At 39.1% G+C, this 16837-nt stretch overlaps 1 long non-coding RNA gene across 1 annotated transcript; it reads right to left on the bottom strand.

The window, feature by feature from the left end:
- Window positions 1–2576: 2576 nt before the first annotated feature.
- On the bottom strand, window positions 2577–11173 carry LOC132405133 (uncharacterized). Its single transcript, XR_009515771.1, has 3 exons — window positions 11146–11173; window positions 3416–3477; window positions 2577–2641 (listed from the first exon to the last, which is right to left on the bottom strand). It is a non-coding gene; the product is annotated as an uncharacterized LOC132405133 (long non-coding RNA).
- Window positions 11174–16837: the final 5664 nt, after the last annotated feature.

Below are 16837 nucleotides of genomic sequence, written 5' to 3'. Positions count from 1 at the left end.
AACTGAGGATGAATCTCTAGCCCGTTCCAGTTGTTCTTGGCTTCGTGTCTGAGGAATCACTTTCATTCTAAATGCTAATTGCTTACTTTTATTGTTTACATGCTTTGTTATATTTTCTCTCTGCTCATTGGGCGTTTGATGGTTTACATACTCTGAATAATAAATGTACTTTATACTTTGACCAATACAAGACAGCATCACATTCTCCAAGGTAATTTGGGATGATTATTAGATTCTGGCCTAACAGCTGTGAACACAACTCAAAAGTGAATGAAAAATGAACCAAGAACTCATCATCATTAACATTTTCCCTATGTTTACTGATTATTTTAATCCTTTGCCCATAATCTCTTTGCCTGTCTTCTGCATGCCTTTGCTTGTCCTGTATTTCCTGCAGTGCTCTCTCTTAGTGGTCCTGGTGGAGAAGACTGCAGATGAATCCGGAACATGACTTTGAACTAGATGCCTTTCCCACTTCTATTTTTCTTATCTTGCACTTTGTACTTTTAAGCTTCCATGTATTGCAACTGTTCATCTCAAAATGTATTGTTCATTGATTAGGAGAAAACTTTTGATTTCCTGTTTAAAAAAAAGAAGATACTGAAGAGTAATTTTGATTGTTTGCTGTTTCGTAATCAATGAGGTATGAACCTAGGGGAATGCCAGAGCTGCCATTATTTAACAAGTATTTGATTTTCATTTTGGTATGTTTTCAGAGACTTGAAACAGCATTCTCAATGGCTTCCTTGACATTAAAACAGATATGAAAAGCCTGCAAGAACTGGCTGAATTTTATTTTTAATGGCAATCAATTTCAAATCAATACAGGTTATGCACCTCTTATCTGAAATGCTTCGGGCCAGAACTGATTCAGATTTCAGATTTTTTTAGATTTTGTAATATTTGCATCTATATAATGAGATAACGGGGAAAGGACCGAAGTCCATTTACATTACATACACAGCTGATACATGTACCTTGGCAGTGATATTATAACATTTAAAATAATTTAATAGTTTAGCATATAATATGCAACAATTAACATCAATAAAAACTAAAATTTATTTTAATATTTAACAAATTAATATTTTAATAGATTTGTGTATGAAACAATAATGTATACATTGAACCATCAGAAATGTAAGCTATCACTGCCTTTGCTGCCCAGGTGGACAGTCAGCAGCTGTTTGGCATCACATCATTCCCGACTATGAATTGACATGCTACCGGTTAGCGGTCTTTTTCTTACACTTATTCATCACACATATGTACCGATGCAGCCCTTCAGAGTGTTAGATTCTCATCAGTGACAATTTTGGCAAACTCATCAATCAATTTCTTGACTGCTTCATGATCAGCAGATGCTTTATCACCACAAATCTTAAAAAAAATTAATGCTGTGCCTTTTTATAAAATTCTGCAACCAGCCTACTGAATACTCACAATTACCTTCAATTTTCAGTTCACCGTGATAGATCTTGGCTTGTTTCATGATCAGCAATGTTCTCTCCGACACTGCCAAATCCACTCTTTCAATACAGCCTCAGGATCTTTCTTTTTCACTTTATCCACTGTTCTTTTCTGTTTTTCATTAACTTCTGTTCATTACTTATGTGAGATCACTTCTCAGGATTGTCTGCGGCGCACATTTCCTGGGAAGCTTCCCAGCATCTTGTGGAATTTTCTATTTGTGACCTCATGTCGGGTTTCAGAGGTTTTCAGATGTTGGGATTTCCAGTAAGGGGTGCTCAACCTGTACAAGTGAAATTGGCCATTAAAACAGTCACCTAATCCGCAAAACTAGTTTCATGCCAGGACACAAGTTGATAATTTTTCTTCCTTGATATGACCTTATATGAACATTACATAGGATTTACACCCAAAATAGACCAAAAGTAGACCCAATTAGTCCTAAACTAATGGATTACCTGAACTTCTGTTGATACATTCCCAATGTACATCACCCAAACTATCAGCATTGCCCTCTATTTCTTCTTTCCACATAAACTTTTTCACCTGCCCCTTAAAAGTATCCATGTCATTGATTTCATCTGCATCAGAAATTCTAGCGATACTCTCCGTAAAGAGTTTCTTCCTTAATTTCTTATTGTATTTACTAGTGACTACAAGCAACCACTACTTCACAGAAATTTGCCCTTATTGAATTCACCAATTACTACCCAAAATGAGATATGTAATAAAAATCATTCTCATGGAATTTGTATGAAAGAAAATCAAGTTTCATTTCAATGCACATTTCTTGACACGTTTGCAGATGACACAGCTTTACTCTTATTTCCCCCCCCCCACCCTATTATCTTGGGGGACACCTATATTTTATAATTACAACTACTAATTTAGGACTTATTCACCACTATAAATATTTTCTCTGATTTATCACAACAGTTGTTTATAATTTTAAAGGCTTCACTTAGATCACTCCTCAGCCTTACATTTTCTACAAAAATTAACCCTGTTCTATATTTGCAGACTTTTATATTCCCAGTTACCTTATATTCACTCTGTTGTATTCCGAACAGCACTATCCTGGTCAATCTTTCATCTCCAGGTCAGAAGTTTGAGGCATCAAATCTCACTTCTGAAATCTTGCACATAAACCATTTGCTCCCAGAGTGTGGCCCTGAGAAGAGGTTATTTTAAACTGAGCACAATGTTCCTCTTTTACGAACGTAGAAATGACAAATGTATAAAACAAAACAGAGAATTATCCTACTGTCCTGGCCAATATTTATAATTTCTCTGTTTCCCTGATTAATTTCTTTCTTTTTCTGATGAATATCTTTCTTAAACAATTAATGCCATCTTCCTCAAGCATATTTTTTCTGATAATGTTCCTCCTTTCTAACAATATTATCTAAACTGTTTCTTCATTCCTTCTTTCCTGTGGATTAACAAACTATTTCCATTGTTGTAGGCTAATTGAATAAGACTAAAATTAATACACCAAAATTGGTCACTACTGCAGATAATTTAGGTAACTAAGTTTAGTCAACATTATAAGGCCAATGTGTGTTGGCGCAAATTAAGAGTGTGTAAACATGGTGAGTAGCTTGCAAATGTAATCGAGGACAAAAGGCAGGCACTTAATGGGAATATTATAGCTTTAAATCTCCAGTTTAAAGATTTAATTTAATCAAGGACCAAAGATTATTTCATGTTACAATTCAGGTGGTAGAATAAATGAGTTCTCAGGTACTCACTTAAGTGGAACTGGCTCTGGTAACTAGTACTGATTTCTTTGGGGCACTAACAATGGACTGAACACTTCATCTGCCTTATTCAGCATGTCAAAGGTTATGTGTTAAGCACATGGTAAACAAGAGGAGACTGCTGGTGACTGAACAGCTGAAGAGCCCCCTTACTGGTGAGAACCGGATAATCCAATCGCACTCACCCTTCCATTTCCTTCAGAACACAGGCCTTGATGCTGGATGAAGAATCCTCTTCATTGGACCTCTTTGATAAAGGAATTAAGAAGACATAGACAATCAGTGTCAGGGCTTTTCACAGCATTTCAGCCCTATCCTTTAATTAGATAAAGAGATCTGACCGCACATATTAGATGCTTCTTAATGGTCCCATTATTCAGACCTGGGCGGAAGGTCCTGACCTGGTGATTATCACCTGCTACTGTTATTTAATTACATCCTGCTGGCAGTGAAGGCCTTGTTGAACTTACATTTCAGATCTTTGATTTAGCTGAAACAGATGGTTCAGAGACAGGAATGGACAAAAACCCCTCCATCTTTATGACAACACACCTGAACACCACTGGGTTTCTATGAGTAATGTCTGCACTTTAATAATCCACTGCTAATTGCTGTTACATTTCTCTTAATTCCCTGTTCACTTAGTTTTGTATTTACTAAATAAGGCATTATTCTGCCTGTTGGTAGGCACGGTAGTCAGAATGTATAAACATATGGATTAGAATAAGAAGTAGGCCACTCAGCCCCTCAAAAGTACTCTGCTATCTCATGTGCATGGCCAAAACAATTGTAACCTCACCTCTGCACTCCTGCCTAGCTGATTACTCAATGAGAGTTGTTCAAAAATATTCAAAGTCTCTGCTTCCGCTGCCTTTTAACCTCTGTGATAATGGGGTAATCAGCCAGATGTCAGCTATTCAGTCCAGATGAATGGGTTTCAAACCAAATCATTGACTGCCCACTTCCATAGATACTGACTTACCTACTGAGTTCCTTGAGTTTAATGTTGACTTTCCCTGAAAATCCTGAATTTTTTGAACTGTCTTACTATAATGTCTGTAATATCTTATTTTCTCATTAACACCTGTTTAAGTGACAGGCCTATAATTACTGGTTTCCATCTTACTTCTTTCATTTGAAAAAGCTGACGGAGGGTCAGTCCTGACGAAGGGTCTCGGCCCGAAACATCGACTGTACTTCTTCTTATAGATGCTGTCTGGCCTGCTGTGTTCCACCAGCATTTTGTGTGTGTTGTTGTTTGAATTTCCAGCATCTGCAGATTTCCTCGTGTTTGCATTAATGAAACATTTCACTAACGTAAGGGGAGGAGGGAAGAGAAGAGAGCGATAGTTTTAGGGGACTCTATAGTTAGGGGGGCAAATAGGAGATTTTGTGGGGCAGATCGGGAGTCTCGGATGGTATGTTGCCTCCCTGGTGCCAGGGTCCGGGACATCTCAGATCGGGTGCAGGCTATTCTTGAGAATGAGGGCATGAACCCAGATGTAGTGGTCCATGTAGGGACCAATGATGTAGGTAAGGTGAGTGAGGGGGTCCTGCTTAGAGAGTTCAGGGAGTTAGGAGTGAAGCTGAAAGGCAGGACCTCCAGGGTGACAATCTCGGGATTGCTACCTGTGCCACGTGCGAGTGAGGCGAAGAATAGAATGATTATGCACATTAATACGAGGCTGAGAGCATGGTGCAGGAAGGAAGGGTTCAGGTTTTTGGATAATTGGTCTTTGTTCCAGGGACATTGGGATCTGTTTCGAAGGGACGGTCTACATCTGAACCGGAGGGGTACTAACATTCTTGCAGGAGTATTTGCCAGTGCTGCTCGGGGGGGGGGGTTTAAACTAGATGTGCAGGGGGCAGGGATCCAGATCCAGAGGATTGGTCAGAAGGTGCATGGGGTTAAATGTGTACAAGGTTTGGGTGATCTTGAGAAGGTCATCAAAATTCAGGGTGCAATTTGCCAGATGGAAGTTCAAGGAGCTGGGTTAGGTACAGTAGACAGTGTTTTAAGCAAAGAGAGGAGGAATGGGCTAAGAATTCTATACTTGAATGCGCGTAGTGTCAGAAATAAGACAGATGAGCTTGAAGCTCAGATGAAAATGGGGAACTACAATATTGTTGGGATAACGGAGACATGGCTGCAAGGGGATCAGGCCTGGGAATTGAGTGTACCAGGGTATACGTGCTATCGTAGAGACAGAAATATGGGAAGAGGGGGTGGGGTGGCCCTGTTGGTGAGGAATGAGATTCAGTCCTTAGCAAGAGGTGACTTGGGAACAGGGGAAGTAGAGTCTGTGTGGATTGAGCTGAGGAACAGTAAGGGTAAAAAGACCCTAATGGGTGTTGTGTACAGGCCCCCAAACAGTAGCGTGGATATTGGGTACAAGTTGATTAGGGAGTTAACATTGGCATGTGCTAAAGGTAATGCAGTCATTATGGGAGATTTCAACATGCAGGTGGACTGGGAGAATCAGGTAGGTGCTGGACCCCAGGATAGGGAGTTTGTGGAGTGTCTAAGGGATGTATTTTTGGAACAGCTTGTGCTTGAGCCAACCAGGAACGAGGCTATTTTGGACTTGGTTATGTGTAATGAACAGGAATTGATAAGTGATCTTGAAGTAAGGGAGCCATTAGGAAGTAGTGATCATAACATAAGTTTTTATCTACAATTTGAGAGGGATAGGGGCAGATCAGAGGTGTCAGTGTTGCAATTAAATAAAGTAGACTACGGAGCCATGAGGGAAGAGCTGGCCAAAGTTAAATGGGCGGATGCCCTGGCAGGAAAGACAGCGGATCAGCAGTGGCAGATATTCTTGGGCATAATACAAAAGATGCAAATGCAGTTCATTCCAATGAGAAGGAAGGATTCAAAGAGGGGGAAGGGGCCACAGTGGTTGACAAAGGAAGTCAGAAATTGTATAGCATTAAAGAAAAAGAAGTATGACAGGGCTAAGATGAGTGGGAATACAGATGATTGGGAAAGTTTTAAGGAACAGCAGATCTTAACTAAAAAAGCAATACGGAGAGAAATGAGCTCAGTCTAGCCAGGAATATAAAAGGGGATAGCAAAAGCTTTTTTAGCTATGTGAAGAGAAAGAAGATAGTTAAGAACAATGTTGGCCCCTTGAAGAATGAATTGGGAGAAATTGTTATGGGAAACAGGGAAATGGCAACAGAATTCAATGCATACTTTAGATCTGTCTTCACCAGGGAGGACACAAGCAATCTCCCAGATGTATGGATGGGCCAGGGTCATAAGATATCAGAGGAATTGAGACAGATTGACATTAGGAAAGAAACTGTGATGAGTAGACTGGTAGGACTGAAGGCTAATAAATCCCCGGGTCCAGATGGTCTGCATCCGAGGGTTCTAAAAGAGGTGGCTCAGGAAATTGCGGATGCATTGGTAATCATTTTCCGATGTTCCTTAGATTCAGGATCAGTTCCTGAAGATTGGAGAGTGGCTAATGTTGTCCCACTTTTCAAGAAGGGAGGGAAGGAGAAAACGGAGAACTATCGCCCTGTTAGCCTAACGTCAGTCGTGGGGAAGATGCTTGAGTCCATTGTTAAGGACGAAATAGTGGCACATCTAGATGGCAGAAATAGGATTAGGCCGAGCCAGCATGGATTTACCAAGGGCAAATCATGCTTGACTAATCTGTTGGAGTTTTTTGAGGGTGTAACAAGGATGTTAGACGAGGGTAAGCTAGTAGATGTTGTGTACTTAGATTTTCAGAAGGCATTCGATAAGGTGCCACATAGGAGATTGGTGAGTAAAATCAGAGCTCATGGCATTGGGGGCAGGGTTTCAACATGGATAGAAAACTGGTTGGCAGATAGAAAGCAAAGGGTAGCAGTGAATGGGTGTTTCTCAGACTGGCTGGAGGTGACTAGTGGGGTACCACAGGGCTCTGTATTGGGACCACAGCTCTTTACGATTTATGTCAATGATTTAGATGAGGGCACTGAAAACTATATCAGCAAGTTTGCTGACGATACTAAACTGGGTGGCAGTGTGACATGCGAAGAGGACGTTAGGAGAATACAGGGAGACTTGGATAGGCTGGGTGAGTGGGCAGATACTTGGCAGATGTCATTCAATGTGAATAAATGTGAAGTTATCCACTTTGGAAGCTGGAACAAGAGGGCAGAGTATTGTCTGAACGGTGTCGAGTTAGATAAGGGAGAAATGCAAAGAGACCTAGGAGTCCTAGTTCACCAGTCAATGAAGGTGAATGAGCAAGTGCAACAGGCAGTGAAGAGGGCAAATGGAATGTTGGCCTTTGTTACAAGGGGAATTGAATACAAGAGCAAGGATGTTCTTTTGCATTTGTACAGGGCCCTGGTGAGACCACACCTGGAATATTGTGTACAGTTTTGGTCTCCAGGTTTAAGGAAGGACATTCTGGCAATTGAGGAAGTGCAGCGTAGATTCACTAGGTTGATTCCTGGGATGGCAGGGCTGTTTTACGCAGAGAGACTGGAGAAATTGGGCTTGTACACGCTGGAATTGAGGAGATTGAGAGGGGATCTGATTGAAACGTTTAAGATAATTAAAGGATTTGATAGGATTGAGGCAGGAAATATGTTCCAGATGTTGGGAGAGTCCAGTACCAGAGGGCATGGATTGAGAATAAGAGGTCAGTTATTTAAAACAGAGTTGAGGAAGAGCTTCTTCTCTCAGAGAGTTGTGGAGGTGTGGAATGCACTGCCTCGGAAGACGGTGGAGGCCAATTCTCTGGATGCTTTCAAGAAGGAGCTGGATAGATATCTGATGGATAGGGGAATCAAGGGATATGGGGACAAGGCAGGGACTGGGTATTGATAGTGAATGATCAGCCATGATCTCAGAATGGCGGTGCAGACTCGAGGGGCCAAATGGTCTACTTCTGCACCTATTGTCTATTGTCTATTGTCTTTCCCAAATCTAACGAATATTAGAAAATTAAAACCAATACGAAAATTACTTCTCTGGCTATTTCCTTTAAAACCTAATGACAAGGTTGATCAATACCTATAGCGTGCAAACGCCCAGTTTTCTTTACCTCCTGCCCTTCTATTGATTGATTTCAAAGGTTCATTTTATTATTGAAGTATGTATGCAACTCCGAGATTTGTCTTCTCCAGACAGCCATGAGATACAGAAACCCGTAGTAGTTGATAGAAAGACATCAATCACCCTCCTGTACGAAAAGGAAAAGAAACAAAAACTCACAAACCCCCAAGCCCCCCCAACTCTCCCCCACACCAAAACAGAGAAACAAGAACACCAAACCTCAGACTCCCAATCTGCCAATCTGAATGGGCAAGGGCATGAAAAAAATACAGAACTGAAAGAGGCCAATATGAGTTACAGTTAGTATGAACTCCAGTCCAATCCATAGATCCCAGAATTTTGATAATATCTCAGGGCTTTGGGACCCAGTGGCCCTTCCAAGAACAGCAACTCGAAACTGAGAGAAGCTATTTTGCTATTTGTCTCTTCTGTAGTGAATACTGATATTAAATACCTGCTTAATTCATCCACAGTATCCACATTTTCATTACTAATTCCTTAAATTCACTTGTTATAGGTCAGTATTTGAGAGTACATTATTTTTTAAGTATCTTTATAAATTCTGACATTTTTTCTCTGAGCTTGTTTTATTTCATACTTGAATTTTACCTTCTTTTAGTCATTAATTGTTATGTTTGATATTTTCTGAACTGTTACCTCTTTGTACAATTATATGACTTATCTTTAAGATTTATACTAGCTTAAACTTTTTAGTTTAGCCTGCCTGCTGAGTCCTCTGCCATATCTTATTGAAAAGTATCTACTGCAGATTAATTGACAGATGCAACAGTTTTGCACAGGACATCATCAAGCACACTACCAGTCACTATTGTTCTATAATGTGTTACAATATCTGAGTATGTATTACATCTATGAAAGTCTGCTCAACATACAGCCCCATCATGAAGCCAGTGTACAAGAAAAATTGCATAACAGGTAAATGATAAGTGAATGAGAGAGAGAATAGTGAGTGGAGGGAGAGAGAGGGGGAGGGAGGGAGAGAGGGAGAGGGCTATGCAGCCGGTTTACTCTCCGTAAGTCTAGGATGGCAAGCAGAAATAGCTTTTTATTCCCCACAACTCCTTCTTTGTGCTAATAGCAAAATAAAAGTAACTGTCACCTGTATGCTTCAGTTTGAATGTATAGATCTAGTAAAATAGCACAAGAGGCTTTCTGCAGGATTTCCCTTTCAATTGACAGCAAATTCACAATTTTGCTATTCTAAATTGAAGTAGATTGCAAAATTTTAAGAATTGAACATTAAGCTAAAATGCCACTTTCCCCACACAGAAATTTTTTGATGCTTAATTCCTAGAGAAGCAACAGATGGAATTTGAAAAACATGCTGAAGAGTGGAACCGGGATTAGTTGTGAGTAGATCTATTGTTTGTGCTGATTGTTGTCTAACTGTAAGTGAACAGGAACCTAAAAATACTGACAGCTGTGCTGAGGCGAGCACATGTACCACAAAGAACAGTTGTCCTTGCCGCCTTCTTTTGTGTCAGAGCAGCAATAGACTTTCATTATAAGCCATAATACTCCTTCTCAATAATTGGAACTCAGATGCTGCCTAGAAATATGGAAAATATTATTTTGTTCTCTTGTTGAAGCAATAGCTGACTTGAAAATACTTGAGCATACAATCAAGAGGCAGAGTCAGAGTCAGGTTTAATATCACTGGTATATGTCATGAAATCTGGTGTTTTGCAGCAGCAGTATATTATAATATATTAAAAAACTGTTAATTACAATAAGAAATATATATTAAAAATAAATTAAATTAAATAAGTAGTGCAACAAGTGAGCAAGAATAGCGACGTAGTGTTCATGGGTTGGTTCATTGTCCATTAAGAAATCAGATGGCAGAGGGGAAGAAGCTGTTCCTAAAATGTTGAGGGTGTGTCTTCAGTCTCCTGTACCTCCTACCTGATGGTAACTATGAGCAGAGGGCATATCCCAAATAGTGGGGGCTCTAAATGATTGAAGCTGCCTTTTTGAGACATCACCTTTTGAAGATGTCCTCGATGCTGAGGAGGCTAGCACCCATGATGGAGCTGGCTGAGTTTACACCTTCTGCAGCTGTTTCTGATCCTGTTCAGTGGCTTGTCCGTACCAGTCAGTGATGCAACAAGTTAGAATGCTCTACATCTGTATAAATATGCTGGAGTATTTGGTAACATGCCAAATCCCCTCAAACTCCTAATGAAATATAATTGCTGTTGTGCCTTCTTTGCAATTGCATCAAGGTGGATCTTCAGAGGTGTTGACACCCAGGAACTTGAAACTGCTCACATTTTCCACTGCTGATCCCTCAATGAGGACTAGTGTATGTTCCCTTGATTTCACCTTCCTGAAGTCCACAATCAATTCCTTAGTCTTACCAAGACTGATTGCAAAGTTATTGTTGTGACATTCAACTCAACCAGCTGATCTATCTCACTCCTGTATGTCTCTTCGTTACCAACTGAGATTCTGCAAACAACAGATGTGTTGTCAGCCAGTTTATAGGTGTTTGAGCTGTGCCTAGCCACACGGTCATAGGTGTAGAGAGAACAGAGCAGCAGGCTATGCACGCATCCTTGAGGTGTGCCAGTGTTGATTGTCAGCAAGGAGGAGATGTTATTTCCGATCAGCCAGCAGACCAGTTTCTCAAATAGAGACATTTTTTCTGGCTTCCCAAGCAAGAAAGACTTGTCAACTACAGAAACCACACTAACAATGTACTTTTGACCAATGTGTTCCATCATCAATAGATACTCTATAAGCAGTAAAATCCATCACAATGCTTTATGGGGTGTTATCAAACAAAAGTGGCATTGAGCTATAAGGAAATAAAGAGTATTATCTTACCAGAAATGACCAAAAATCAGTGCCAAATTACTAGTAACAAATGATGTGCTGGAAGAACTCAGTGGGTCATGCAGCATCTGTGAGAGAAAAAAATTGTCGACAGTCTGTGTTATGTTTTGCAACTTCAAAACATTAAACTAATTCAAAGCTAGACATGGCAGTCGGAAAATGCATGTCTAACTTTGGGCTTGCTTTAAGAGAGGCATGCACGTATCATGTGATAGCGTAATAACATATACAATTTATGCACACACATAAAACCCATAAAGAATTATTGAAACAAACAAGAATGCTTAATCAACAACATTTACAAAATTACTTGAACATTACTGAAATATTAACTACAAAACACACCTCCCTGCTTAGCTATAAACTCCAGCTCAATAGAGAATGCATCTCAACTATATACACAGTATATTATTTAATACAACTACTATATCGACATCCACAGATTAGTAAATTTTAAATTGTCCCACTCAGGCCAAAAGATTTAACTGCTGTGGAGGCTTTGCTAGTCTTGTAGGGTAGTGTCTTTCTGCTTGGTTGGTGAGACTTGTGACTGTGAAACAATCTGGGCCCTTCTCTGTGGTTGTGATAGGAGTTCACTCTGAAACTGCAGGAAGTGGTTCTGACAGATCCGTATATCTTTCTTCTTCCTTTTTCTTCTTCTATTTTGTGGATCTTGATCGTGGGAAAGTCCACTTTGTTCACTGAGTATTCTCTTATTCATCCATCTATTGCTTTCTCTACGATCTGTTCTCTCTTTTTGGTTTCCTCATCCACAACAACATCTGACGACTCCTCTCTTTTCATATCTCCATTGACTTCTTTCTTTTAGGCCTTCCATTCATCCAGCTGGTCTTTAGTCTCTGCATCTACTTTTACAAGCAGCTTTTTGTCTCCCCCTTGAAGTTCATACAATAACCAGAGCAGATTCTGGTTCTTTATACTCATAAAAGCTGAATTCTTGCAATACTCCATGAAGCTCCTTGAACTCTCTTCAAGCTTAAAACCAAACCACATTTCGCAAGTAACTGCCTGAATAGCACATCAGAAGTTTTTTCAGATTTGTTGCGACAAAAACTGTTCTGGTCGGACCACTGCTTTTGTCACTTTCTCAATTCCTCTGAGCAGCATGATTCTTCCTTGGATCAATATACTTTCCAACCGGAGGCACAGAGGTTGGCATTAATACCTGTTTTTCCCATGAACTGCTTCAGATTTCCTTTAATAACGTTGTAGCCCCATCCAGTATCTTTCTTAATTTGCTTTCAGATGATGCTATTACAGGGGATGTGGCATGTAAATGGTGGATGGATCTCCAATCAGGTTGTACTCATCTCAGCTAATCACATCCCTAAAATGCTGGTCCTCCTGTTTTGATCATGTACAAGCTCAACATGACTTGTTAGTTGTTGTACTTCCAGTTATGAATGTCATTCCCACGGGAGTTATCTTTTCTCCAGTATAAGTTCTTAGGTGGCTATCCGCAGGCTTCAGTTCAGTTTCTTATTTTGTGGAATAACTGAAACAGCCGAGCTTGTGTCCAATTCCATTTTGATTAATTTCCCATTCACTTCTGGTGTAAACCATTTACTTGTCTATTGTTAGCTTTCACATTGTAAATCTCAAGGCTACACAGTCCTGTGTCACTCTCATCATTATCAGATTTTTCATTAATAACATGCAGATTAGTGTTCTTTTTGAAACTGCACCTTGACTTTTTATCTTTTTCTCTTCTCTGTGCAGTCCATTTAATTTTTGTCTGCCTGACATACTCTTTGTATGTGTCCTACTTTGCTGCATTTTCTGTAAGTTTTGCCTCTAAACCTGCATTGGTCTGGTATATGTTACTTCCTGCCACAAAGGTAACACATTTTGTTCAGCCAGGCAGGTTTCTGTTGGGACATTGCAGTTTGGTTCATGCCCACTTTTATTCTTGCCTGCAACTCAGTTGTGTCTCTGCTGTTTCCATTTATACAACAATTTCAATTGCTCTTTTAAATATAAGCTGTGCTTCAGTAGGAACCATTTTTGAATGCTTTCTGGTAAGATTTCTCAAACTAAACAATCTCTCAGTGGATCATTAAGCCCATTTCTGAACTGACAATGCTAAAACAATCTCTTCAATTCAGCCACATACACTGAAGAGGTCTTCCTTTCCTTTTGGTTATGTTCATGAAACCTAAAGCATTCTGCAATCAATAATGGCTTTGGTTCTAAGTATTCCTGCATTACTTACACAATCGCAACAACGGTAATTTCTGCTGATTTGGTTAGAGCAGTTAAACTTCAAAGCAACCTAAACCTTTAAACCTAATGCACTCTGCAAAATTGGTAGTTGTTTAGTATTGGCTATTTTGCTTACTTAAAAATACTGTTCAATTAGCTCAGTATAGATGAACCAATTATTTCTTGTGGAATCAACTACGCCAATCATTCCAATGTAGCCAGAATGTTCTTTTTAAAATAATTATTATCTTCTTATGAACTCGTGAATCTTCCTTTTTCTGATTTTTCATAATACTTACTGCGCTGCTCCATTTAAAAAAAACCCAACCATTCCTCACTGCGTTTCAGCAGGTTATTTGCTGTCTCGGGTTTATTTTAAGCATACACTGTAGCCACAGTTATGTTTTGTAACATCAAAATATTAAACCAATTCAAAGAAAGACACAGAAGTCTGAAAATGCAAGTCTAACTTCATGTTAACTTTAAGCAAGGTATGCATTTATCATGTGGTTGCATGATGATGTATGCAATTCACATATTTATACATATAACTCAATGAATTTAAACAAAAATGCTTGATCAACAACATATTTACAAGCTTACTCAAATATTACAGAAATATTAAATACACAACAACTTCCAACTAATTTCTTTTCTCCCACAGCTGCTGCATGACCCATTGATTTCCTTCAGAAAATTGTTTGCTTCTCCAGTTCCAAAATGTTTTGTGTCTCCAAATTGCCAGCAATTCTTTTTCTTTGGCAGTTCCTTGGAATTACATGCTTCTGCTAGTTGTGTGGCTTATAAAGTATCCAATGTCCCAATGAGAAACTGCAGACTTTTCCATATATAGGGCTGCTTGGGAGTTAATGTATTACTGTCTGCTTTCTGCTGTTTATCAGGCCTTCAGTGTGTTCCTCATTCATCGATGTTCCCAATGCCATCCCAAATTCGCTACTTTGAGAAGTCATGGGACAGGGATTCTCAAGATTAAGAAGACTGATACTTTATTTTCAAGAAGGCTTTGAGTACTGTACATCCTTCAAATTTCTCCTCTGTCTACTAGTAATCTCTTCTCCTGACAGAGCCTGGAATAGAATCTGCCATCAGACATAGACACAATGTGGACTGCCCAATGGAGATGACTGAGTGTCACTTATTCTTAATCTTTATCCCCAGCAATTACCCATGTAAATGTCAGCAAATTCAGAATGTCCACACATGCATGTATGTGCTTGATAATAAACTCTAACTGATGAATCAATTGCTAGATTCCACTACTGGACTACACGTATTGTCCACCGGCACTATATACTTCACTGTGATTTCTGATTCAATACCTCCAATCCCATTCAGATTAATGGGGATCTTACAGCTGCTAGGAAGTAAGGTAAGAGTAAATTATTTTGTAGTTATTTGTATTTTTAGCAATTCTTCGATACTTTAAAAACGTTTTAATAGTTTGCAAGTATTTAGTCATCCTTTTCTTTTTTAATGAGCTTTGAAGGTTTCTAAATCCAGGGACAACTTTAACAAATGGTAAAGAGGACTTGGTTTAGCTGAGTATCAAGCTCAAGTTCAAGTTTATTGCTGTTATAGGCATTTATATACAGGAAAAAAGGCCATAAAAATAACTTTTTTGCAGCAACAGTACATTGCAAGACAAGGTCAAATGTAAATGAACAAAATTAACATAAATTTCCTGCAAGTTACACGTGTAAAAAAACACAAAATAACAGACAACAGTAGCGTAAGATACAGAGGCAGAAGGAAAATACAGTCTGAGGTGGTTAATATTTTCCAGGTTGCTCAGGTATCTGATAATAGTGGGGATGAAGGTGTTGTTCAACCATAAGGTATGAGTTTTAGTCTCCTGTACCTCTTACCTGATGGCAGATCAGGAACAAGGCAGGGTATGGATGGTGCGAGCCCTTGATGATGGATAACAGTGGGGAGGAAGCGACTGTTGAATCATGAGATGTGGGTTTTAAGCTCCTGTACCTCTTAGCTGATGGATCATCAAGAACAGCGCAGGGTGCAGATGGTGTGGGTCCATGATGATGGGATGACACCTTCATCTCATGCTTTTTTAGCAGGTTCATGGGCAGATTTTGGCCAGATGTTATTTACCTTTCCATATTTAGATGTCTTCCAATTATCTATGGTCATGGTCACTCAGCTGGCAACCACCATGTGTATTTCCACCTCATCACAGACCTCCCTTTTCATTCCTTCTACCTTGCCTCCATTTCTCTGTAATTGAAAACTTGCCTTACCTCTAGCATATATTTTAGCTTTGATGGAAGGTCATTGGGATGAAACTTCAACTCTGTTTCTCTTTAACAACTTACTGCCAGACCTGTTGAGAGTTTCCAGCATTTTTTGATTTACTTATTCTTCAAAATGTTGCCTGTTGAGACGAAGTTTTCTATACCATCCAAACCACAATTTTCACACATAACTTTTAGTGATTGTTTCATACCTTCTTGATCAGCATGAGAATAAATGGAAAATAAGGGGAAAATTTTTGATGCTTCCATCTTTGAAATATTTTACGCTATACAAACTTCTACATGTGTTTTAATTTTTGAATACTTACCAACTATGGAGATTATTACATTGTTAAGAATGAGAAGCCAAACCACTATGAAAAACAGACTGACAGAGCTGCCTTCCAGTGAGTGTAATACTGCAGAATCCTAAAACATACTATTAGTATTATGATAGTAAGTACTACAGTAATTACACTCTGTAAAAGTTCATCAAATTAATAGCTTTAGCCTGTTTTAATTGGTGAATGAATAGATGACCTAATGTATCTCCTTGTTAACAGAATACTCTTGAATGTAATGAATGACAGTTGGATTTTCTTGATTGAGGATTTGCTCTTCAAGCATAGAGCGCAATCAGTGGTATACAAAATACAAAGAGATTTACTGCTTAATCTTATTCAGTTTCTCTGTAATATCCTGATAAGTCAGAATTGGAATTGGAATTAGAATCAGAATCAGATATCAGTGTTATTAACACCACGTGAAATTTGTTCTTTTGTGGCAGCGGAACAATGCCAAGACATAAAATTACTTAAAATTACAGAATAAATAAGTGCAGAAGATATGGAACAATGAAGCAGTGTTCATGGGTTCATGGACTGTTTCAGAAATCTGATGTAGTTTGTAGAATAAACCTCAAAACGTGCAATTTTACCATCTATGCTTGCAGGTGAAACCCTCCTTTCACCAACATCTCTGCTTCCTCAGCTAAAGAAATTTGGTGTGACTCTACGTACCCTTACTAGTTTTTATCGATGCACTAAAGGAAGCATTCTATATGGATGTATCATGGTTTAGTATCACAACTGCTCTCCCTATGACCTCAAGAATCTGCAGAGAGATGTGGACACAGCTCATCACAGAAACCCGTTTCTGCTCCATGACTCTGTCTATACTTCAAATTGGCT

The sequence above is a fragment of the Hypanus sabinus genome, chromosome 15 (assembly GCF_030144855.1).
Source record: "Hypanus sabinus isolate sHypSab1 chromosome 15, sHypSab1.hap1, whole genome shotgun sequence".
Taxonomy (NCBI): Eukaryota; Metazoa; Chordata; class Chondrichthyes; order Myliobatiformes; family Dasyatidae; genus Hypanus; species Hypanus sabinus.
The sequence above is the reverse complement of the archived record's forward strand: the minus strand, read 5'-3'. Positions and strand labels throughout refer to the sequence as shown.